The 26741-nt window shown below is 39.9% G+C and overlaps 1 long non-coding RNA gene across 1 annotated transcript; it reads left to right on the top strand.

Annotated features, from left to right (window-relative positions):
* The first annotated feature begins 550 nt into the window (after positions 1 to 550).
* Positions 551 to 26137, top strand: LOC148007877 (uncharacterized). Its single transcript, XR_015648126.1, has 3 exons — positions 551 to 861; positions 1941 to 2017; positions 25923 to 26137. It is a non-coding gene; the product is annotated as an uncharacterized LOC148007877 (long non-coding RNA).
* The last annotated feature ends 604 nt before the right edge of the window (positions 26138 to 26741 follow it).

The following is a 26741-nucleotide window of genomic DNA, read 5'->3' as shown; positions in this document are numbered from 1 at the left end:
GGCCTTGTGCACTCCCCTACCCCCTCTGATTTATGTATGTCCTGTTGTAACACAGGAAAGAGTTCAAGGCTTCTGGGCTGGTGGGAATGAATCATTCAACTATCTCTTCAGCTGGAAAAATTTGAATGTGTTAGACAGGACACAGGTATCAGCTGCTGCAACTCTGGGGAAAGGTTTGACAGAGAATTGGAGTCTGCCTTGTTTTATTAGATCGTAGGTCCTAGATCCATAGGTTTCTGCCTTCACTATGCCTTTAAAATATTTCGTGTATTTTACTACTGAGCAATACCCACATCCCCACAACACTTCTGACAGCCAGTGAACTCTCCCTGCCCTGCCACAAACTGTACTTAAGCTACCTTTTCAAGACAGCAGCTGGCAGAACTCCTAACCACACCCTCACCTAGATTCCTCCTTCCTTTTCAGAGGCAGATTGAGAGATAAACTTAGGTCCACCCTCTGCAATCCACCAGGTAATTCAGAGACAACTGGTAACCAAGCACTAAGGAGGAAGTGGGGCAGAAGCTTCTCTGCCTGAAGCATTAACTTTGACCCACAAAATGTACTACCCTCCTGGTGCCGTCAGTATAAGGCAGAATATCAAAGGGGGAAGGGAGAGGAGGAGAGGAGAGGAGAAGAGAGGGGAGGAGAGGGAGGGGAGCAGAGAGGAGAGAAGGGAAGGGGAGAAAAGAAGTGTCAAAGAGGATCAGGAAGAAATCAGGAAAGGAGGAAAAGAGAGAATTGAAATTTTAAGGGAGTGTTGCGAATTAGTCCTAGGACAGGGATGAGCTGATGACCAACAGTGTCTCTCTGGGGAGGGTCCAGCTGAGAAACAAGATAGTCAAGCTTCACAACTTGTAGGTGAGTACTAGAGAAGTTACCCAAAGCTTCAGAGGATTTGTAGAAGCCCCCCCACCATCTCTCCCTCTCTCCTTCTCTCCCTCTCCCCTTCTCCGTCTCCCCTCCTTCCCCTCCCCCTCTCTTTCTCCCCTTCCTTCTCCTCTCTCCCCCTTCCCTTTGTGTGTATCTTTCTCTGTATCCCTCTTCCTCCCTCCTTCCCTCCCTCTCCCCCTCTTCCTCTCCCTGCCTCCCTCTCCCCCTCCTTCTCCCCTCTCTCTCCCCCTCTGTGTATGTGTTTCTCTGTATTCCTCTTCCTCCCTCCCTCCTTCCCTCCCTCTCTCCCTCCCCATTCTCTCTGATTAATGTCTGACCTGCTGCAGCATGGGAAAGAGTTCAGGGCTCCTGGGCTGGTGGGAATGAATCATTCAAGTATCTCTTCAGCTGGAAAATTTTGAATGTTTTAGACAGGACACAGGTATCAGCTGCTGCAACTCTGGGGAAAGGTCTCACCAAGAGCTGGAGTCAGTCTCATTTTTCCAGGTTCTAGGTCTATAAAGTAACTCTGCCCTTCACTGTGGCTTCTTTTAACAATTAGGCAGTTTCTGTTCTAAAAATTTAAGAGATCCAAATATAGTTATCAGTTAAATGGCTGTTTCCAGTTTTAAAAACTATATGTGAATTTGAGGTGAACCTAAGGCATTGCCATGCTGTGCAAGAGCAGTGTCATATAGTTGTCCCCTAGCCCAGTTTTATTTTTTAATTTTTTTTTTTTTTTGGTTCTTTTTTTCGGAGCTGGGGACCGAACCCAGGGCCTTGCGCTTCCTAGGTAAGCGCTCTACCACTGAGTTAAATCCCCAACCCTATTTTTTAATTTTGAAATGGATCCCACGATGTTGCCTAGGCTAGACCTGCACCCACTCTGTAGCCCAGGCAGCCATTGAACTTGTAATGCTCCTGCGTCATCATTTTCCACGGAGCAGGGCCTACAAGCCTGAGTCATGGATAGGCCATGGGTTTAGACTTTGATTCCTGGCTTAAGCACGTGGTAGTCTGTAGTCTTGATTCACTCTCCTAACTTTTCAATCCTCTGCTGTTGAAAGTGAGGAGATCCACACAACCATGGAAGGATCAACTGAGAGAATGTCTACAAATCACCTAGGAGAAAAAGCAGCACAAGGTAGATAATAAATAAAAAATGTTTAACTTTCCATTTTTCCATTTCTCCTTCTCTTACATTTTTATAATGTTTTAAAAGTAGTAGACTTCTCAGGATAAATATAGCATCTTTGTCATTGGAAAGTAACTTTCCTTGGAAAAAAAATACAAGTTCTTGTTAAAATTTTCGAATAATATATCACCTAATTTTATGCTGCCACCAGTTCTGTATTCTAGAGAAAAATCACAATCAGATCCTACCAGTTTTGAATTTTAAATAACTTGGTGCCATATCAATTTGTCTAAAAGTCTTTCATACTTTTATTTCTTAATGTGTTAGAAGGTTGTGCTCTCATGTTGGCCAAAACTAGTTTATCCCATTTAAGCCATCATACTACCTCTGCGTCCAAAACAGTTGTTCCTTTTTAACTCCTTTGTTGGTCAGTTTAATGATATAAATAACTTAGCTTGGATGTTGTATATAAGACTTGAGTCCTTAACTCAGAGGCCATGACATTGTTGGACCAGTTCTCCCTTTTCATACCTTTCATTTTGTAACATCTGTCAGTTTATTGCGTTCCAGGTAGATAAAGTTGCTTCCTTTTTATAGCTCTAATAAAGCTTTCTGCATTTTTGTGATAACTAGAATCTAAACAGTAGGTGCCAGTAAATATGAGTGGTGGTTTGAATGAAAATGAACCTATAAGCTCATAGGGAATGGTGCTATTAGGAGGTGTGGCTTTGTTGGAGTAGATTGTGGCCTTGTTGGAGGAAATGTGTCACAATGGCTTTGAAGTTTCATATGCTCAAGCTAGGCCCAGTCTCTCTCTCTCTCTCTCTCTCTCTCTCTCTCTCTCTCTCTCTCTCTCTCTCTCTCTCTCTCTTCCCTGCTGATCTGGATGTAGAGCACTCAACTACCTTTCCAGGACCACATTTATTGTGCTGCCACGCTTTCTACCACAATGATAAGGAACTAAATCTCTAAACTATAAGGTCCAATTAAATGCTTTCTTTTATAAGAGTTGCCGTGGTTATGGTGCCTCATTACACCCTAAAACAATATTATTTTCTGCTATGCCTACCTTCATGTTATTTTTTGGCCGTTTTGTAAGTATTTTATGGTTTTCTTGTTTGGATCTTTGTTTATCCTAGGGTTTGCAATTGCCTTTGTGTTTTCCCTTTCATGGTTTTATTATACCTTTAACTTTCAGTGTTTCAGAGATCAAGCACATACATTTTTCTCTTTTTATTTTATTTTTAAATTATTTTAAATTATGTATCTGTATGTATGTCTACGTGTGAATGTGTGCACCTGAGTGCAGGTACCCTTGAGGACCAGGAGTGCCCAATCTTCTTGAACTTGCTGGAGTTACCAGTGGTTGTCTTCCTCCATTTAAGTGTACCCAGTTTCTCCTAGATGACTTTAAAACCCCAAGTTCTATATTTTTTCTAATTTCCTTAGTTTTTATCCAACATTAGTTTTCTAGAATACCATAATGCATTTATTAGCCAGGTTCTTCTTGCTGGGACAGTTTTTCAGATTCCATTGAAAGATTTGTGCAATATCAGTGAAGTTCTCTTTAGATCATTCGTCAACAGAGATGTGTCTGGGACTTTTCTTCAGGACTAGAATGTCACTTTATATTTCTAGGAAAAGGGTCAGAAGAGGCCCAGTGCCACTCTCATCAACGGTATCTACTCTGACTATGCCATCCCTGTTGATGTGAACTTGGCCAGCTGACCCAGGGAGCTTCTCAGATTTTGTATCGTCAAGTTTCTGTTTCACTCCCTTTACATATTTTTGGGAAAGGGCATTATATGCTCTCCATCCTTTAGATGGGCATTCTGTTTCACCTCTTTGAAGGCAGAAGAACTTTGTAAAGTATTTAAAATTTTCCTGCATGACATGTTTTTTCTCTTCTCTCTCACTTCTTTATTCAATTACTTATTTATGGTCATACAGATTCATGAATATTTATTTTGCACTTTGGTCTTAATCAAATACTTCTTTATTTTGTTTCTGGACCTAGTCCAGCTTTGACCACTTAGGACATCTTTCATTTGGCTCCTTTCCTCTTTTGATATGCCTCTAATATTATGGATTTGTGTTCTTTCATTTATTCTTGTGTATTTCGTACAGTCTGGCATCGTAATGGCTATAGCTAACCATTTGCAATTTCTAGCTATGAAAATAATTTTTCTCATGCCTGTGATCCCAGCACTGTAGGCAAACAAGATGGAGGGATGGTGAATTCAGAGCCAGCTTGGGAACTACAATGAGGGGGGAAAATGTTTAGAAACAATGCACCTGGCTCTCTCTGGCTAGGTTCTCAGAACTGTTGCAAGCCAGATTTTTTCCCTCTTCACACAATAGCAAGGACCTGGGAAGGCAATAAGTGGTCCCTCTTTGGGGGAAGCCATGCACACTGGAAGGCATTGATATCCCAGTTTATACTTCAGGAGTATGAAAACAAAACAACACACACAAAAATCAGACCAACGAGCAGACCACAAAACTTCCTCTTTCAGGGGACATTATTTGTATTTTTTAAAGTTTCTTTTTCCTCCACATTAGCCCTTTGCTTGTTTGTTTTGTTTTGTTTTCACATTTTCTTGGGATAACACTATTCAAAATTAGACTTTCTCACAGTTCTGGCAATCTTTGCTTCCTATTCAAAAGTTAGAGGTGGGGAATTCAACTTTCGACTGGAAGCTCTGAGGACTGGAGCCAATCATGCTGCTTCTGAGTTTCCTTATAGGGCAATTTGGGACCATGGTTGGAGAGGGCCTTGCATCCTGATAAGGTTCTCTTGGGCTGACTGACACCCTAGGGAAGTGTCAGTCAGCCCAAGAGAACTGTCTTTCAATTTTATTTTTAATGTGTAAACAGGAGTATATATTACCAACCTAGTATCCATACTTTAACTGTGCATCCTTCCTTCAGGGCAGACTCTTCTTCCTATCCTTTGCCATTGTGTGTAGAGGGAGGTAATTCTGTAGCACGCAGTAGTTAAGGAAGAGGAGTACAATTTTTTGTTTTCTTTCTTTCTTTCTCTCTCTCTCTCTCTCTCTCTCTCTCTCTCTCTCTTTCTTTCTTTCTAATTCAATGTGTTCAGTTGGGGTTACTTGCTTGGAGTGGAGGTGTTTATTTACAGAAGCAATTTATCAGTAGGTATGTCAATGAGAGAACTATCTACCATCGGGCTGGAGAGGTGACCCAGTGGTTAAGAGTACTTGTTGCTCTCGCAGAGGACCCAGGTTTGATTCCCAGCAGCCACATTGTGTAACCATCTGTAACTCCAGTACCAATACCTTCTTCTGACCTCCTTGGGCACCAAGTACATATGTGATACTTCTACATACATGCAGGCAGACATGTATGTATATTCATATAAAAAATGAATAAATTAATAAAAATTAAAATTTTCTATGACCGGTCTTAATGTTGTGTTTTAGTTCATTGTGGTTTTGCTGGGGATCCTGATAGCAGAAACGTTAGATTACTGCGTGCAGTCTACTGTTGATCTTTTTTCCAAATCCAGCTTAAAGCATTTTTTATGCTTTTATTGTTTTAAGAAGTTTGGAAGGAGGAGGGGTATGTATATTAGCCTGATCTAGGGAGCCACATTAATACTTTTTTAAATAGTTCTTAGTATGGTCATAGTGAATATTTAAGAAATATCAGTATAGTTGAAGAACACAGAAATTTTATAATTTTTCTGTGCTGAGCCCTGGAGTTGGCTGAACACTAACAGTGCACTGCAGGTGTTCTGTGACATGCCACAACTGTCCCATTCTGGTCTTCTAACTTAATCGAGAACAAAGACATTCTTTGTGACTAGTCCCTTTGTTTTTTACTTTTGAATAAACCCCAGGGAGGAGCAGCCAAAGACATTTATTCTGCCTTGTAAATCAGTAATATTAAAAGCAACGTTATCTATTACCACTTGATGGTGTTGGGAGGATGGGGCTCAGCTGGAGTTCTTGCCTCTCGCTGTTATCATCCTGGGTTAAAATCCTTGAAGATGTTAAAAATTAACTTTGTCAATAGATACTCACGCATGTGGCATGAGCTCCTACACAACTACATTGCTTCTACCCACTCAATGATGTGAGCCAAACACTTCTGGATTAATGCTTTTGCTATGGTTTATGATGCACTAAAGTGGATTAAAAATTCCTGTTGGCCTCTTATAAAATGCAGCTGCCTATGTTATTTAAATATAATTTGCTCATGAGATAACATAATGTTGGGTGAAAACTGGCTTTAGTTTAGGCACTGCTGTTTTAGTTTGGGTGTATGATACCTCACTTTTCTTGAGGCCCTGAGTTGGGAGTGACAATAACTTGAGTCAATGACGAATAAATCCCAGTGTGCCTCTCTGGTTGGTACAATACTGTGCAAATGTAAGCAGCACGTCTGCAAATAGTGTTTCACTTTGTTAAAGAAGCGTCTCTTGGGCTGAAGCATTGAGTGAGAGCAAAGCACTTTGAATAAACAGCAGCCAGGGAGACTCTTGCTCTCTGCCTCCAGTCAGAGTAGAAAGGAAGGCACACCTCTAGCTTGGAGATGGCTAAGACTTTGGCAGAATAGAGGCTCTAATCTTCCCAAAGCCCCTCTTGATCTCGAAGTTGACTTCGTGAAAGCCCCTGTCTCCGACTGCTCATCTTGCAAGCTTACTACATTTAGGAGGTTGTGGATATGTGACTGCCTAAACAGTCACATCTCTTCAAGAATTTTCTGTGACGTCAGGGGTTTCAGACATCTTAATGGATGTTATTTCCAGCCTTCTAGAAGAAAATCCAGCTGAGCTTCCCTGGTCTGTTTTGGGCTTGGATGTCTGACATTGAAGAGATTTAACGCCTATGATCAGTGACAGTCCTTTGGAGGACAGACAGACTCAAAGCCATTCTCAAGGATTCTTCTTTTATTTCTAAAATACCTTTTGACCACTGGAAAGGCAGCGGATCTCGGCTTTTGTTTCTTTTAGTGTGTTCACAGCAGAACTGAAGAGGGAAAGGGTATCTCAGCCAGGTTTCGTTTCTTTCTACTTTTCCTTCTACTTGAAAGACTCCATTGTTCTACCTCCAGTTACAGCCTTGGAGAAAGCTACTAAAGATCAAGGGAGGGAAGGAGGGAGGGAGGGAGGGAGGGAAGGAGAAAGAGAGAGAGAAAGAGAGAGAGAGAGAGAGAGAGAGAGAGAGAGAGAGAGAGAAGGCTGGTTACTTTTGTATTCTCAGCTGGGCAGACTGTGGCCGCACAGGCTTTTACAGACTGGTGGACGCAGATGCCAGCCATATTTCTGACGTCTAATGGCTTTATCACAACTACATTAGCATTGCTTGTGCTTGAGTCAATCGGGAGTGAAGGCTGTGCTTGACTTAAGCTGACTTTAGAAACACACAATACCTTAGTTGGCTGGCAGCTGTGATGGGATTTAATCAGGGTAAGTGGGAAATGGATCAGCTGTTTTCCCCACTTTCACTACATAATCTCCAACCTGCTTTTTTATTTATGGAATGTTTTCTCTGGGTGATAAAAGTGCAAATCAAGTGAAACGAAGTGAGACTGTGTACTTAGGTACTCTTATTTCTTTTCTTATATATTGATGCTGTTTGGTAGGTTTTTCTTTAGTCTTTTGGTCTTAATTAAAATTATTCTTTTTCATTTGAAAGAATTAACTTCTTATCGGAAGTGGGGCACCCATGTGCCACGCAGTATGTGCGAGGTTCAGAGGACAATGTTGGGAGTCACTTTTCTCCCTCTACCTCGTTGAGTCTCTCTCATGTTTCTACAGCCCCGAGTCCTCTAAGCCAAGTGGCCTATGAGGCTCTGTGTACTTTTTCAGACTCCTATATCACTGTAAGAATGCTGAGGTTACAGATGTGTGTCACCCCATCAAGCTTTCTACCTGGCTTTCAGGGATTGGACCTGGTTCATCAAGTTTGTGTGCCAAGTACTTTTACCAAATGACCCATCTATCTTACTAACCTGAGCCCTGTGTGCACTCTCTCTCCTCTCTTTCGTTCTCTTTGTGTCTGTCTGTCTGTCTCTGTGTCTCTATCTCTCTCTGTGTGTTCTGTTTGTTTGTCTCTGTGTCTCTGTCTTTTGGTCTCTCTCTCTCTCTGTGTCTCTAGGTTTCTCTCTGTCTTTCAGTCTCTCTTTCTTTCTCCTCTCTGTCTTTCTGTGTGTCTGTCTGCCTTTGCCTCTGCCTCTCTCTCTCTCTCTCTCTCTCTCTCTCTCTCTCTCTCTCTCTCTCTCTCTCTCTCTCTCTCTCTCTCTCTCTCTCATAGAGCCTCACTATGTAATCCAGGATGGCTTTAAATTCCTAACCCTTCAGCCTCAGTCTCCAGAGAGTGGAGATTACAGACATGGTAGGACTGGGCCTGTCTTTTGTATTGTTTGTTAGTTTTTTCACTGATTGGTTGGTTGGTTGATTTTTTTTTTTTTTTTTTTTTCTTCGGAGCTGGGGACCGAACCCAGGGCCTTGCGCTTCCTAGGTAAGCACTCTACCACTGAGCTAAATCCCCAGCCCCCCGGTTGGTTGATTTCTTGAGAGAGGCTCTTACACTATAACTCAAGCTGGACTCACACTTGAGCCCAAGCTAGCCTTGAACTCACAATAGTTCTCCTGGCTCTCAAATGCTGGGTTTATAGCTTGAACTCCTTGGCTACTTCTGTACCGTTACAGCCGTGAAGGCTCTGGTTGCTTTTTTTGTAGTTGTGTGCTGATACTTCTTCTAAAATTTGAAAATAAAACACCCGATTATGTCTCTAAGTCTTCAAAGAACTGTAGTGAAGAGGAAGGACAAGCCCAGTGTGAGACTAACAGCTAGAAAAAGCTATGGTTGAATTAATTCGTTAGTGTCCTCTGTGAGGTTAATAACTTATTAATGTAAATAAGACAAACTGCCAAGGCTTGTTCTGGAAACTTGGCCAGCAGTGTGATGAGGCTAAAGAACTTATGGCAGACTCAGGGCAGTTGGGATTGCCTCCTCGAAAGAGCTTTATTCTGAGTTCATGGAGTGAGTTTGTGGTTCCCACAGGTTACTGTTGCTTCTCAAGTGCATCAAGCCACCGTGATGCCATCTCCCAAGAGGCTTTTACTAGGGCCAGTACCATGCCCTTGCACTCTCAAATTATGAGCTAAATACATTTATTTTTTAAATAAAGGGACTAGTCTCTGGTATCTCAGTATAGTAATAGAAAACTGGCAAAGACCTTGGTAAATATGCAACACAAACTTAAAGGGACAGAAATGCATAGATGTGCCAGAGTGACTTCCTGGTTACGAATTATTTGTGACAAGCATCATCAACACTCTTCCAGAGGAAGAGAGTGGTGGATAAATGTTGGTTAACTGAGTATCCATGCTGGACATATGGAATGATGTCATGAAAGCTGCCTTGGAGTTGAAAAGCAAAGACATTATCAGGAATAGCAATGAAGCAAGGTGGTGGGGGGGGGGGGGGGGGGGGGATGAGAACAAACCTAGGCTCTGGAGCTCTAGTGTCCTCCCTAGGATGAAATGCTTCATTAGCAGGAACAGGAACAGATGCCACACTCTCTTCAATGGTCTCATCTCCTTCTGATAGGAGAGCAATCATTTGTCTGCGTGGATAAAGCAACTTAAATCACCTATTTTTGTCTAGCCCTTCCATAAACACATGCGGAAAGGACTTTCCTCACCTGTCAAAACAGATGTTTTTCTTTGAGGCTTTCAAACAAAAAGTAATTAGTTTTAAAAATGCATGGTAATTACTTAAATTTGATGTGTCAGTATCTTGGAAAAACAAGGAAACTCAGGACCAAACTTTTCTCTTTTTTTCCTGACTCATTCATAATGACTCAGGTTTGGTCATTGGTCAGAAACTAGAAAATATTTGCAAGAGAAAAAGGGTACGTGAAATTCTAAAAATATTGAAAAAATAAACAAAAAGCCAATCTTGCAGCTGCCTTTTCCTAATATTTTGTAAAAATGATCACGATCCCTAATAATTACCACCCAGTCTGGGGATAATTCTATTAAAATGTTAACCATAAAATGCATCAGAAGCTGTGATATTTACTTTACAGAAAGTACAAGGTTTGTATGATGTGCCCCCGTGCATTTTTATAGAAGTGGGTCATAACGTGAGAAACTCTCAGAATTGGACTGAGGAATTAGAACCAGATCCCACATTCTTTTAAACTGTTTCTCTTTCTGTTAGGAATGTATCTATAAATACTGGACTTGGCACCTCTGGTAAGAATGAGCTAGTGTTAAATCTCATGTGTTATGATGGCTTTTTTTAAAGAGAAGCACGGAGATCTGAAAGCTCTTAGTGGGAGCATCATGACCCTCTCCTTCTGGAAATCCTCACCTTGACTGCAGAGGATCTGGCTGTTGCTGCTTTAGGAGTCAGTTGGGCTTGTGCTAGTTGACATATCTATCTAACACCTCTTTGTCTTTCTCTTTTCTTAAGGATATTTTGTTCTATTTGTACTATTAAATACAGTGTTCAGGTTCTCCAGAGTTCTGGACTCGACCCACCGTTCATCCTATTCCTCTGAACTTCTGACCAGATCCATTCTTTCTTCATTATCAGCACCCACAGACCTATAGCAGAGGCTTCTCCCCAATAAATGGGAGGCACGTCAGATTCCCACTTAACAGTTCTAGCCAACAGACCTTGGACACTTATATTCCTCCTAGCAAAGCTGATCTCTTCTTCTAAATCTCTTTGCCTCTTTTCTTTCATAAAAGACCAATCACCCACCCCAGAAACTCCTAAAAAGGAGACAAAATACAAAGAACATAAACAAGAGTCAGCAGTGCTTTTTCCCCCCCAAATCTGTTTACGCCTGTTGAATTTTCTATTTAATATAAAGTATTAAATTGTATAAAAGCCAAAGAAATATAAGAATGAAAAAGAAGAACATCTGTTTTACAAGAATTAGTAAACATTTAGGTAGAATCTATAAAAGAGAGTACTATATAATAAAGCGTAAGGAAGATGTCATAAAATTAGAGGATATCAAAATATTCATAAATATGCAAAGCAGTTATTATCATGCTTCTCACCAGCTGACTGTGGCTTCTTATTCCATTAAAAAATAGAAACTGGAGACCAATGGTGATTCTTTATGCAAGAAAGCAGCAGAGTGCCAATCACACTGGAAGGGATGTCCTGGAACCAAGACTGACTAATGAATTCACCAAGAAATGATTAATGCCGGAAATAAATGATCTAGATGTACCTTTTTAATTTCTTTCCTCACTTTCACTCTGTTAACCGACTCATTCCCAGGCCTCATCGTTTCTACTTATAGGAATTGGACTCTGACTTGTCAGAGAGGTCAGGGTAGGATGTTAACACCAGCAGGACTCACAGCTCGTAAAAAACTGTGACTGAAATCCTGAGAACTTTGGTTAACCATGCGTTTGAGGCATTGCTATTTATCTAAAGGGTAATTATATTATAAGGAACAGCATCAGTTTCCGGGTTTGAATCCTGCTTCTATTTCTGACTGATACAGTACTGTATCAGTACTAATACTAATCACAAATTCTAATACTGAAACTTTCAATGCTAACAATGCTAACTCCTTAGGCTACGAGGATCAACTGTTTATTAAACAAAGCGCAGGCACCCCATGATAGCAGAAAGGCTAAGTATGCTACTTCTAGTCCTCCTTTAAAGTATTTTTTAAAGTAATTCTATTTCCCAGTCAACTTAATACAAAGATGGGCTCTGGAAATCGTTGGATGAAAAAGACTGAACTTTGTGCCCCCTTTGGAGGTGGCTAAGGCAATTGGAGAGAACCCAGGGACAATAGGATCCTGTAATTAGATTACACGGTGGCCAGAGGTCAAAACCGGGGAGCAAGCAGAACTTTCCTTCAAGGGTCAGTGGTCGAGCACAAGCTGAGTTCAGCCATATTTGCTGTGAAGCCCCTGGAGGGATCCTAGGGGAAAAGTAAAGCGCAGGAGGCCATGAACCAGGTTCCCGGATCACTGTGGCTGGCATGAGATCTCTGCTGTTGTCTGCAACTTTCTTTCTCTAGTATGGAGAATGAGCCTCTAAAAGCTAAGTTGAATCTGCCATTCCTATCTTCAAACCCCTAGAGAGCCCAACTAACCCAACTTCCTGGAAAGGGTCCATGAGTCTCTATAGTTACCAGAGTACCCACTCTCCTCCGACCACCACTAGCCTTCTTTCTTTATTTTTTTTAAATATTTTGCAGTTTTGCATTTACTTATTTTTTCGGGGGTAGGGCGCATGTGTGGGGGGTCACAGGACAAGTAGGAGTCAGCTAGCTCTTTCGCCAAGTGGGTCCAAGGAAATAAGCTTAGGTTGTCAGGCTTGGTAGCGAGTGCCTTCATCCAACATGGCCGTCTCTAAGTCCTCATTGGTGTTCTCCCTTCCTTTCTTTTTATCTAAAGATCTATTGTTTTTATTTTATAGATATGGTATTTTGCTCACATGTATGTCTGTAGACCAGAGATATGTGACCCCTGTGGAGGTCAGAGGAGGCATTCGATTGCCTGGAGCTGGAGTTATGAACAGTTATGAGCTGCCATGTGTGTGTGTTGGGAACTGAACCTGGGTACCAGGTCCTCTGCAAGAGCAATAGTCAGTCTTAACTACCTAGTGATACATCCACCCTCTCTCTGATACTTAGAGAAAAGGAGAAAGTCCCTCATCCTTTTGTTCTGTGTTTCCAGAAGGCCATAACACCCACAGCTACTTGTCCTTGTCTTGAGCTCGTGGCTCCAGTCTACTTCTCCAGTAAAGTGTACCTCTATTCCCTCTGACACCCATACTCTGCCCATCTTACTTCTCCCTCCTTATGTTATGTGAATTAGTAATTTAGCTTTCTCATCTGCCTATTCGCTAGACTAAGTTTTACGAGGGCAGAGAACCTTAGCTATTTTGTTCATTAATGTGTCTCAGAGCCCGAGACAGTTCTCGGCATGTGAGCTCATTAAACATCATATGGAAGGATCAACACAATTGAAGAACTAGGACCAGGCTGGATAAAAGACAGCCTGAAGCATTCTTGGCCACTGGCTAAGCACTTGCTGAGGGAAGGCAATGAACTGTTCAGAACTTTCTGACTTCGGCTGGTTGGACAGTCTCCCCTTTTCCTAGGTCATGGTATTTTCTCAATTTTATTGCCTTAGATTCAGGCTTACTCAGGCAAAGAAAACTAGAGAACTGTGGATAAGACCTAGATGATCCAGATAATAAAAATGTCTTCACTTCAATTTTGTGCCATAGAGGCACATAGCTATTAAAGTCTCCCTCCTCCCTCCATTCTTGTCTCTAGTTTTGTTTAATGATTACCTCGTGATTCAGCAATTAGTACTCTTCTTTGATTCTTTCAACTTCTTTAGTTTCTGACCTTGTCCTCAGTAGGTTCATTTCTGTCATTAACTATTTAGTCCCCTCCCTGTTTTCATTATCTTATTGTGACTTACATGTTTCCAGTTTTCATAGAGTACTAGTGTTCTTTATATAAAAATGCTAATTATAAAATTATTTAGGTTGATTTGGGGGCATGTACTATCTATCTAGGTCTGACTTACAAATGTCAGATCAAGTTTCACTAATCTTCACTTCAACCTTGAAGCAGGAGTTTGGACTCAGTAAATGTATTGCAATCTGCACAGCACACACATAATCTTTGGCCCAGACCCTTGAGAGTCATAGGAAGTAAATGGTGGTAGATCCCGGGATTATATCCCAGGTGACCTCTAGACAATGAGTATGTTAATTACCTCCTAAGGTAAAACTTGTGACACTCAGGTCCACCACACTAGTCACTAACTAGAGCATGCCTTGGGGCTTTTGTTGACAGTAGCATGTTATGGACATCTCGAGGAGCTTTATCGTGGAAACTCCTCAGTTTAGGTAGCATTTGACATGTGTTATCAGGCACAAAGCAAGCAGGCTCTCCCTACAGTTTCTACCCCACAGTTATTCAGATACTGTTCAAGGAGACCTTTGTTCTTTTATAGGCAGGATTATTAAGGACTCTTTTGGCTGTATGTCATTTTTTTTTTTTTGAGACAAGGTTTCTTTGTGTAGCCCTTGGTGTCCTGAAAGGCACTGTATAGATCAGGCTAGCCTCAAACTCTGCCTGCCTGCTGACCTTAAAAGGCATGTGCTATGATGCCTGGCTCAGATTAATTTTTGAAGGAATTAGAGAAAACTTCATTTGGTCAGTATAACTAGGGACAAAGAATAAAAGGAACACGTGTCAAGGCTAATACCAGCTTTCCTTCTTTTTTTTTTTCCTTCAAGTAAAAGAAAATAATATGACTTAAAATCAAGTAAGTAAACATTGAGATGGAAAAGTGAATCAGTAATCTTTGAGTTTGGCAAACGATGACCCTAAAGCTGAAACCTTTCTGCTATTTTGGTAAATAAAGTTTTATTAGAACACAGCCCTGTATACTCCCGTACTCTTTTACTCTTTCTATTCTGAGTGCTCTGTGCAAGGGCAGCTGAGCAATCTTAATGGAGATAGCAACACCAAAAATCTACTACTGCCTCTTTACAGGCTGCCAGTGGGACAACTAACTATTCTAAATTAGTCTAATCATTGTTTTCATGTGAAATGAGAAAGTGATAAAATCACATAACCATGCTAATCATCTGTGAGATACATAAATAGTATTTCCCAGTTGAATTGTTCACAGAATAATTCTGGAAACTAATGCTATGAGAAATGTCAAGCCATTGTTAGCTCATGAACTCCCTACACAAGATTATTAAATGGACCTTAAAGTAGAGCCCCTCTCTATATGGGAAGAGGGAAGAGATAGTCACTGAGAAAACTCTTTTGTTTGTTTGTTTCTTTCTTTCTTTCCCTGATTTTTTAATTTAAAAAATTTTTATTATATATTTTATTTACATTTCAAATGTTATCCCCTTTCCCTGTTTCTGTCCATGAGCCCCCTATCCTATCCCTTCTTTCCCTGCTTCTATGAGAGTGTTCCTGAACCCACCTCCCACCCCTTCCTACCTCCCCGCCCTGACATTCTCCCATACTGGGTCATCAAGCTTTGGCAGGACCAAGGGCTTCTCCTCCCATTGATGCCCAACAAGGCCATCCTCTGCTACATATGCAGCTGGAGCATGGGTCTGTCCATGTGTAATCTTTGATGGTGGTTTAGACCCTGGGAGCTCTGGTTGGTTGGTATTGTTCTTATGGGATTGCAAGCCCCTTCAGCTCCTTCAATCCTTTCTCTAACTCCTCCATTGGGGACCCTGTTCTCAGTTCAATGTTTGGCTGCGGAGCATCTGCCTCTGTATTTGTCATGCTCTGGCAGAACCTCTCAGGAGACAGGCTCCTGTCAGCATGTGCTTCTTGGCATCAGCAATATTATCTGAGTTTGGTGGTTGTATATGGGCTGGATTCCCAGCTGAGGCAGACTCTGGATGGCCAATCCTTCAGTCTCTGCTCCAAACTTTGTCTCCATATCTCCTCCTATGAATACTTTTATTCCCTCTTTTAAGAAGGACTGAAGCATCAGCACTTTGGTTGTCCTTTTTCTTGAGATTCATGTGCTCTTTGGATTGTATCTTGGGTAATTTGAACTTTTGGGCTAATATTCAATTATCAGTGAGTACATATCATGTTTGTTTGTTTTGTGATTGGGTTACCTCACTCAAGATGATATTTTCTAGTTCCATCCATTTGCCTATGAATTTCATGAAGTCATTGTTTTGAATAGCTGAGTAGTACTCCACTGTATAGATGTACCACATTTTCAATATTCATTTCTCTGTTGAGAGACATCTGGGTTCTTTCCAGCTTTTGACTATTTTAAATAAGGCTACTATGAACATAGTTGATCATGTGTCCTTGTTGTATGTTGGAACATATTTTGGGTATATGCCCAAGAGTAGTATAACTGGGTCCTCAGGTAGTGCAATGTCCAATTTTCTGAGGAGCCTCCAGACTGATTTCCAGAGTGGTTGTACCAGCTTGAAATCCCACCAACAATGGAAGAGTGTTCTTCTTTCTCCACATCCTTGACAGCATCTGTTATCACCTGAGTTTTTGATCTTAGCCATTCTGACTGGTATGAGGTAGAATCTCAGGGTTGTTTTGATTTGCATTTCCCTGATAACTAAGGATGTCAAACATTTCTTTAGGTGCTTCTCAGGCATTCTGTATTCCTCAGCTGAGAATTCTTTGTTTAGCTTGTTTATTAACAAGGTTATTTGATTCTCTGAAGTCCAAGTTCTTGAGTTCTTTGTATATATCAGATATTAGCCCTCTATCAGATATAGGATTGGTAAAGATCTTTTCCCAATCTATTGGTTGCCATTTTGTCCTATTGACAGTCATTTGCCTTATAGAATCTTTGCAATTTTATGAGGTCCCATTTGACTATTGTTGATCTTGGAGCATAAGCCATTAGTGTTCTGTTCAGGAAAATTTCCCCTCTGCCTATGTGTTTGAGGATCTTCCCTACTTTCTCTTTTATTAGTTTGAATGTATCTGGTTTTATGTGGAGGTCCTTGAACCACTTGGACTTAAGCTTTGTACAGGGTGATAAGAATGGATCTATCTGCTTTCTTCTACATGCTGACCTCCATTTGCACCAGCACCATTTGTTGAAAATGCTATCTTTTTTCCACTGGAGAGTTTTAACTCCTTTGTCAAAGATCAAGTGACCTTAGGTGTGTGGGTTCATTTCTGGATCTTCAATTCTATTCCATTGATTTACCTGCCTGTCTGTATACCTATATCATACAGTTTTTATCACTATTGCTCTCTGTAATACTGCTTGAGGTCAGGGATAGTGATTCCCACAGATGTTCTTTTATTGTTGAGGATAATTTTCTTCTCTATCCTGAGTTTATTGTAATTCCAAATGATTTTGCAAATTGCTCTTTCTAGCTCTATGAAGAATTGAGTTGGAATTTTGATGGGGATTGCATTGATTCTGTAGATTGTTTTTGGCAAGATATCCATTTTTACAATATTAATTCTGCCAATCCATGAGCATGGGAGATTTTTTCCATCTTCTGAGATCTTCAGTTTCTTTCTTTAGAGACTTGAAGTTCTTGTCATACAGATCTTTCACTTGCTTGGTTAGAGTCACACTGAGGTATTTTATGTTATTTGTGACTACTGTGAAGGGTGTCATTTCTCTAATTTCTTTCTCAGCCTGTTTATCTTTTGAAAAGAGGAAGGCTCCTGGTTTGTTTGAGTTAATTATATATCCAGCCATTTTGCTGAAGTTGTTTATCAGGATTAGGAGTTCTCTGGTAGAACTTTTGGGGTCACTTAAGTATACTACCATATTATCTGCAAATAATGATATTTTGACTTCATCCTTTCCAATTTGTATCCTGTTGACCTCCTTTTGTTTTCTGATTGCTCTGGTTAGGACTTTGAGTACTATATTGAATAAGTAGGGAGAGAGTGGGCAGCCTTGTCCAGTCCCTGATTGTAGTGGGATTGCTTCAAGTTTCTCTCAATTAATTGATGTTGGCTACTTGTTTGCTATATATTGCTTCTACTATGTTTAGGTATGATCCATGAATTCCTGATCTTTCCAAGACTTTTAACATGAAGGGATGTTGAGTTTTGTTAAATGTTTACTCAGCATCTAATGAGATGATCATGTGGTTTTTTTTCTTTGAGTTTGTTTATATAGTGGATTGTATTGATGGCTTTCTGTTTATTGAACTATCCCTGTATCCCTAGGATGAAGCCTACTTGATCACGATGGTTGATTGTTTTGATGTGTTCTTGGATTTGGTTTGCAAGAATTTTATTGAGTAATTTTTCATCGATATTCATAAGGGAAAATGGTCTGAAGTTTTCTTTCTTTGTTGGTTCTTTGTGTGGTTTAGGTATAATTGTAATTGTGGCTTCATAGAAGGAATTGGGTAGTGTTCCTTCTGTTTTTATTTTGTGAAATAGTCTGGACAGTATTGGTATTAGGTCTTCTGTGATGATCTCATAGAATTTTGCACTAAACCCATCTGGTATCAGGCTCCTTTTGGTTGAGAGTCTTTTAATGACTGCTTCTATTTCTTTAGGAGTTATGGGATGGTTTAGATGGTTTATCTGATCCTGATTTAACCTTGGTACCCGGTATCTGCCTAGAAAATTGTACATTTCCTCCAGATTTTCTGGTTTTGTTGAGTATAGGCTTTTGTAGTAAGATCTGATGATTTTTTGAATTTCTTCAATTTCTGTTGTTATGTTTCCCTTTTCACTTCTGATTTTGTTTATTTGGATACTATCTTTGTGCCCTCTGGTTAGTCTGTCTAATAATTTTATCTATCTTGTTGATTTTCTCAAAGAACCAGCTCACAGTTTTATTGATTCCTTGTATAGTTCTTTTTGCTTCTATTTGGTTGATTTCAGCTCTAAGCTTGATTATTTCCTGCTGTCTACTCCTCTTGGGTGTATTTGTTTCTTTTTGTTCTAGAGCTTTTAGGTGTGCTGTCAAGCTGCTAATGTATGCTCTCTCCAGTTACTTTTTGGAGGCAATCAGAGCTATGGGTTTCCTCTTAGCACTGCTTTCATTGTGTCCCATAAGTTTGGATGTATTGTGTCTTCATTTTCATTAAATTCTAAAACGTCCCCAATTTTTTTATTTCTTCCTTGACTAAGTTATCATTGAGTAGAACATTGTTGAGCTTCCATGTGTATGTTGGTTTTCTGCCATTTTTGTTGTTATTAAAGAACAGTCTTAGTTCATGGTGATCTGATAAGATGTATGGGATTATTTGAACCTTCTTGTATCTGTTGAGGCCTGTTTTGTGACTGATTATATGGTCAGTTCTGGAGAAGGTACCATGAGGTGCTGAGAAGAAGTATATTCTTTCATTTTATGATGAAATGTTCTATAGATATCTGTTAAATCCATTTTGTTCATAATTTCTGTTACTTTCTCTGTTTCTCTGTTCAGTTTCTGTTTCTATGATCTGTCCATTGATGAGAGTGGGGTGTTGAAGTCTCCCACTATTATTGTGTGAGATGCAATGTGTGCTTTGAGTTTAAGTAAGGTTTCTTTTATGAATGTAGGTGCCCTTGCATTTGGAGCATGGATATTCAGAATTGACTGTTCATCTTAGTGGATTTTCCCTTTGAGGAATATGAATTGTCCTTCCTTGTCTTTTTTGATAACTTTTGGTTGAAAGTCAATTTTATTCGATATTAGAATGACTACCCCAGCTTGTTTCTTGGAACCACTTGCTTGGAAAGTTGTTTTCCAGCCTTTTACTCCAAGGCAGTCACTGAGGTGTGTTTCCTGTTTGCAACATAATGCTGGGTACTCTTTTCATATCCAGTCTGCTAGTCTATATCTCTTTATTGGGTAATTGAGTCAGTTGATGTTGAGACATATTAGGGACCAATAATTGTTCTTTGCTGTTATTTTTGTTGTTAGAGGTGGGATTGTGTTTGTATGGCTATCTTCTTTTGGGTTAGTTGAAATTAGATTACTTTCTTCTTGGGTGGACTTTCCCTTCCTGTGTTTGAGTTTTCCATCTATTATCCTTTGTAGGGATGGATTTGTGGAATGATATTGTATAAATTTGGTTTTGTGAAGAAATATTTTGGTTTCTCCACCTATGGTGTAAGTGAGAGTTTTGCTGGTTATAGTAGCCTGGGCTGGCATTTGTGTTCTCTTAGGGCTTGTATGACATCTGCCCAGGATCTTCTAGCTTTCGTAGTCTCAGTTGAGACCTCTGGTGTGATTCTGATAGGTCTGCCTTTATGTTACTTGACCTTTTCCCCTTACTGCTTTTAATATTCTTTTTTTGTTTTCTACATTTGCTGTTTTGACTATTATGTGATGTGATGGGAGGAGTATCTTTTCTTATCTAACTTATTTTGGGGTTCTGTAGGCTTCTTGTATGTTTAAGGGCATCTCTTTCTTTAGGTTATGGAAGTTTTCTTCTATAATTTTGTTGAAAATATTTACTGGCCCTTTAAGTTGGGAATCTTCAATCTCTTCTATACCTATTATCCTTAGGTTTGATCGTTCATTGTGTCCTAGATTTCCTATATGTTTTGGGTTAGGAGCTGTTTGTATTTTGCATTTTCTTTGACTGTCATGTCAATGTTTTCTATGGTATCTTCTGTACCTGACTTTCTTCTATCTCTTGTATTCTGTTGGTAATACTTGTGTCTATGACTCCTAATATCTTTCCTAGGTTTTCTATCTCTGGAGTTGTCTCCCTTTGTGATTTCCTTATTGTTTCTATTTTCCTATTTAGATCCTGAATGATTTTGTTCAATTCCTTCACTTGTTTGGTCGATTTTTGTGTTTCCTATTCAAGGGCTTCTTCCTATTTACCTGTATTGTCCTGTATTTCTTTAAGTGAGTTATTTATGTCCTTCTTAAAATCCTCTAACATTATCATGAGTTGTGATTTTAAATCAAAATCTTGCTTTTCCATGTGTTGGGGTATGCCTCTCACCATCTACTTATCTCTGGTGTTAGCTGATCTTGCTGTCTCTGACAGTGGCTTGACCCTCCTGTAAGCTTGCATTTGAGCAACTGGGAGATCAGCTCTCTTCCAGAGGGGTCTTGATGCAGAGATTTGTGGCATAGGGTCAGCTCAGGGTGCATGGAGAAATGGAAAGAATCCTGTTCCAGACTGCTCCTCAGTTCCTGTATCCTGAGGGCTCTAGCGGGGTTCCTCTTGGGCCAGGAATGTAAGCAGAAGTATTAGTCTCACCTGTGCTCTTAGGAGTGTCAGCACTTCCGGAAGACAAGCTCTCTCCCAGTGAGTCTGTTACAGAGAGCTGTGGCACAGGGTCAGCTCTGGGTGCAGGTGGAAACTGGAAGGGATTTATTTTTTAAGAGTATAATTTCTTTACTTGCATGGACACTTGTGCACCACATGTGTGCCTGTTGCCCATGGAGGCAAGAGGAGAATATCACATCTGGAACTGGAGTTACGGATGGTTGTGAGCGGCCATGTAGATGTTGAGATTCAAACCTGGATCATCTGGAAGAGCAGCCAGGGCTCTTAACCACTGAGCCATCTCACTATCCCTGAGAAGTCTTTTCAAAGTGGAGGATATGCTCATCGGAGTGTGGGCAAGACATTGACTAATACATAGAAATGATAGTATAGCTTCAGGCTTTATACTACTGTCTTAGATAGCATTCCTGTTATGATGGATGATGAAACACCATGACCAAAAAGCTAATTGAGGAGGAAAAGGTATATTGAGTTTATACTTCTACATTGTAGTCAATCACTGAAGAAAGACTGGACAGCAATTCAAGCAGGACAGAAACCTGGAGGTAGGAGCTAAAGCAGTGGTTGTTGGTGTGGTGCTGTTTATCAGCTTGCTCATTGAGGCTTGCTCAGTTTGCTTTCTTATAGAATGCAGAACCACTCCCCCATCAATCACTAATTAATAAAATGCTCTACAGACTTACCTACAGCCATATCATATGGAGGCATTTTCTTAATTGAGGTTTCCTCCTCTCAGATGACTGTAGTTTGTATCAATCCAGCAAGTACAACTACAATATAGAGAGAAGTCAGCTTCACTAACATTTAATGTATAAATTGGCACTAGTCCCTGCACAAATGTAACATCAGCAAGTTATTTGAAGAACCTTATAGAAAACCTAGAGATTACCTAGTTTCAGACAAGTAGGTACAGAGTTCTTGCTTTATTTTATTTTATTTTATTTTTTATTTCAGCGTGTTGACATTCTGTAAGGTTTACATATACTCAGTTAAATGACTTGAGGAGTTCACTCTAGACTTCACAAAATAGATGACAAGCACTTCTATAAAAATATTTAAGGTTGAAGAGAATAATTTACACTCTGCTTAATAATAAAAAAAATGGTGGAGGCAATATTCCTTATAACCCTTTGGAATTGGTCCTCAGATGTGAAGGAGGGCTAAGAGATGGACTATAAAATTCTAGTGAATTGTGGAATAGTCATAATAATATCTCTGATACAGATTCCTATCTTCTGTCATTGTAGATTTCACCCTGGTTGAGTACTTTGTTGAGTTTCAATAATTTTTATATAATTAGAATGATTTTTTTTTTAAAAAGAGCCATGTTTGTAGATACAGATGAGATCCTTTTCTGTTCACTTTCTTGGATCATCAGGAATTGACTTCCCAGCTGGAACAATTGTTAGAGTTAAGAACAGAAATAATGAGCACGGTGGCAGAATGAATCACAGGAATTTTAAAACATAACTAACTATAAGTCCACAGTGTTTACAGAAGCCTTAAAAGTGCTAATGAGCTTTTAAAGTTAGGAATAGTAAACATTGGGGCTGGAGAGGGGCTCTGAGGTTGAGAGCACTCACAGCTCTTGCAGAGGACTGGGTTTTGCTCCCAGCATCCACATGGCAGTTCACAGCTTCCTGCAGCTCCATTACTAGGGGATTAGATACTTCTTTATGGCCCTCAAAAGCAACAGGCACCCAAGTGATGTATAACCATAAATATAGGCAAATACCTTACATATAAAAATAATTCAAAAAATCTTTTTTTTTAATATAGGAGATATCTTTGTAAATTAACAGAAAATAAAAATCAAAAGAACTGCGATTTGCTATTTCTATATGTCTCAGTTAGGGCTTTACTGCTGTAAACAGACACCATGACCAAAGCAACTCTTACAAGGGCAGCATTTAATTTGGGCTGGCTTACAGGTTCAGAGGTTTATTATCATTAAGGCAGTAACATGGCAGCATCCAGGCAGGCATAGTGTAGGAGGAGCTGAGAGTTCAACATCTTCATCTGAAGGCTGCTAGCAGAACAGTAGCTTCCAGGCAGCTAGGATGCGGGTGTTAAAGCCCACATCCACAGTGACAAACATACTCCAACAAGGCCACACCTACTCCAACAGGGTCACACCTTCTAATAGTGCCATGCCCTGGGCTGAGCATATACAGATCATAACACTATATATATTTTTTTAACTATTTGTGAGTCAATAAAAGAGTTTGCTAGCATGTCTGACACTCTTGTTCCCACAGTTGTCTTCTATCTCCACATGCACCATGGTCAACACATACATATACATGCACATACTGTTATGCATGACTTTGTTTCCTGAGGTTTTAGTTATTCATCGTTAATCTAGTCTCGAACCACTGAATAAAAATGTCCCTATGTGTTAATTCCATGGCCTTCGGAGTAGTACAGAATGATCTCATGCCATCCACTTTGTTCCGCCAAGCTCCCTCATCACTTCTAGTCTAGCAGACTGATGCTTGTACACCGCCAACCTGCTTCCTCCTTAGTAGCTGTCCCAAGCACAAGATCATCTGGCACCACGGTTCCTGGGTTTGAGGGACCATCATGTAGTCAAAACCATGTCATGTTGCCTGTGTCATTCTCGTCTCTTCCACTTGTCCCACATTCACATTACAGGCTATGATAGGGCTGTGAGATATAATATATTTTTCAAATGTGGACTACATGCAAATTTTCGTACAATATGCTCTTCTAATTATTCTCTGAGTTATCATGAAATTCTCACCGTGCCTAATTTACAAATTAAACTTTACAATAGGCATGTTGTATCTTAGGAAAAAAAACATAGTCTATAGTTTGGAATTATTATGGTCTCAGGAGCCCTTCCAATAAGGGAGCTTATTGTACTCCATATTTTGAACTTTCAAAAGTTATTCTCATTCACATACTTTCTCCAATCTGGTAGCAGCCAGATTCTTCCATAGTGCTCCGAGTGACCACTGCTTTCTTTGTTGAGCAGCAGACTACACGTCAAGTTAGTACTTGACTCCAGGAGTTCAATTTTTTTTTTTCTCTCTGACGATTTTGGCCTAACCACAAAGACTTTTCCTTTTGTATTGGTTTAGGACTCTCAGAGGCAATCTTTGCTACTGGAATGTCCAGAAAGCCTGGCTTCTCATCAACTTTCTCCTGCCTTTAGGAAGCAATGCGAATTTCACAGGCTTTCTAGGGTTCGACAAATGTCAAAATACTGTTCACTCCTTCTAGTCCGACAGTGAGCTGGTGTCAATGGTAATTAGAATTCATGATGACAGACTGGCACTTACGACATGCATAGGAATAATGTAGGGGCACAGGCTAGGAGGACTGAACATTTATCTTATGCTTATAGTCTGCAGTCCTCTACAGATTTCAGTTTTTCAGTTAAACTGGTTTGAAGTCCTCATGTGTTCAGTATACATATTTTAGAAAGAAATTCATAAAAAACTGCCATGGATGTGGACTGAACTCTAGTCTCATGACTAGAGATACTTTTTTTTGTTTCTTTAAGCAAAAATTTGATCATGTCGGTTTCATATAGAAAATGAATACCTTAGGGGAATTTAGAATAAAGTTTTTAAACCTTTTTGTCTTTTTGTTATGGCTTGGATTTGGAACAATTTTAGAAATAAGAAATCATTAATTTGTGTCTTAATATGCGTGGGGATGAAGAGAATGTGAGCCTTAAATGTGTGAAACTGTTTGAATATACATGACATTTTACTACATTAGCCAGTAAATCTCAGGCAGTCAGGAGTAGCTACAAAATCACACATATTCTATTTGTATTTCAACTACCTAAAACAGTATTTTATTTATGCTTACAATGTGCCAGGCATATACTAAGCCTTGGCATAAATCATCTGAGTGGTTCTCAGAAACATTTCTTTTAATATGTCTGCAGACCCTCAATCCTCATTAGTAGTGGTGGCTCCAAACCAGGAGTGTAGTGACTCATCCTTTTTGACTTGGGAGCTACCACTTGAAGGAAAAACTACAAGATTCTCAGGCTGGCAGAACTTAAACATATACCTGATATAGTAGTTACTTCTCTCACATTGTACAAAAAATTACCCAATAAAAGCAACTTAAGGAAGAAAGAGTTGATTTGAGGCTTACAGTTTGAAGGGATACAGGTAGGGACACGTGATAGTCAGATGACGGGTGGCTGACAGCATTGGGGCTACAGTCAGAAAGCAGAGAGATGACTCCTGATGCTCAACTCGCGTGTTTCCTCCCATTTTCTCAGCCGGGAAGGTCAACTCTGCTGAATCACTGCCTTTCTTCTGTAGCTCTGGTCCTTCTGCTGAGGAGTGCAGACTTTGGAAGAAAGCACACTTTGCTCAGTCCTCAAAGCTACCAAGACTCATCCCTTCAAGCCTACAGAGCCATGTTCCCAAAGGGCAATTGCCACACAAGAATATATGGAGGCATCTGTCATTATTCTATGTCTTCCCCACTTGCAAAGGAAAGATTAGTTTTCTCTAGTGGTGCTCACTTCAGAGTACCTAACAGTGGACAACCAACCCAGAAAGCTCCCAAAGGGATTTTTGTAGACTTTTGCTCTCATAGAACTTTGATTGGCCACTTTCTGTCTATTAGTCTTATATATTATGGTTTCTGATTTTGTGTTTGTGTCTATGTGAGTTTCTTTTTTGTTGTTTTATTTGTTTACTGTTTTATTTTAAGAGAAAGGGTATAGAATTGGGGAGGATCTGGGTGGAACTGGGTAATATACTTGTATCAGAATATACTTTATAATTTTTAAATTAAAAATAATGAACAAACAAACAAAAGAGTGTGTCTTCTTTATTCAGCTTTATTCAACAAGACCTGACACCTACATATGGTTAGGAGAAAGGATGTCGATTTATTGGGTGCAAAAGATACCAAAGTTTAAAATAACAAAGGTCTCTCCACTGTCCTTTCTTAGGGCATGGGGTAGAATTTCTTATATTCCTCCTTGATAAATTATCTACTTCATGCCCAGGAGAAAATTTAATATAGAATAAAAATTTCACTACAGATGGACTTACCAACTCTAGGCCAGTCTTCTACATCAAGATGCATAGAATATGATTTTGTTTTTGTTAATTGTGATCTTGCAAAGCAATGTCCTTTAACTTTATAATCTAAATATAAAATTCTATCTTTTATTATTTATTTTTCAGGTTTCTTTTTTAAGTGTTTGGAATGATAATCTAGAGGAAGCATTGCCAAGGACGTCATAGAGAGACAACCGAAGAAGCCAAACTCACTGAGCTCTGTTGAAAGCAGGCAGCCTTTCACAGCCCTTTGATATCCTGTCACTGTGGTGATTTGGCAGTAATTTTGGCAGTGTGAATGAACAAGAGGTGGGGAAAAAAATCTCTTTTGTGCAGTGACACTTGGCTGTGATTACTCCATTGCATTTTATGCCTGGGACTAAATGAGATTGTGCGCCATTATGTTAATAGGCACAGCCACTTGTCAAAGTATCTCTGCAGAGCAGGAGAGCCTGGGGCAGAGCTCACTTCTGCCCTGTGCCTAGAAGTCTTTCAGGAACATCATAGGCAATGAGTGCTCTGGAGCATGATCTTAGGCCCTTCTCTGTCTACTGATCTCAGTTGAGAGTGTCAGATAATGCAGATACTCTTTATCATGATTTGAATATCCTTTTCTCATGGGCACTGCCTATAGACAGGTGGGTTCATTTCCTCTCTGTTTCCTGAGTCCAGCATTACAAAGTAGATGAGGGTGTGGTGCTCCTTTTTAAGTTAGGAATACCACCTCTGCAGCGACGCTTCCCACACTGTTACCTGCTATGATTCAAGCCCTAATATTAACACTAACTTACCAAATAAAATGATTTCATCTTCCGCAACCTTAATTGAAACTCATTGAAACATATATGTGGCTAGCTCAAGCCAATGCTCTTGACCTAAAGTTGACCTTAAAAACAAAACAAAACAAAACAAAACTAAACAAGAAAAAGAAGGAGGAGGAGGAGG

Source organism: Rattus norvegicus, chromosome 1 (genome assembly GCF_021556685.1).
Source record: "Rattus norvegicus strain SHRSP/BbbUtx chromosome 1, alternate assembly SHRSP_T2T, whole genome shotgun sequence".
Lineage (NCBI taxonomy): Eukaryota > Metazoa > Chordata > Mammalia > Rodentia > Muridae > Rattus > Rattus norvegicus.
This window is presented reverse-complemented; position numbering and strand designations above follow the sequence as displayed.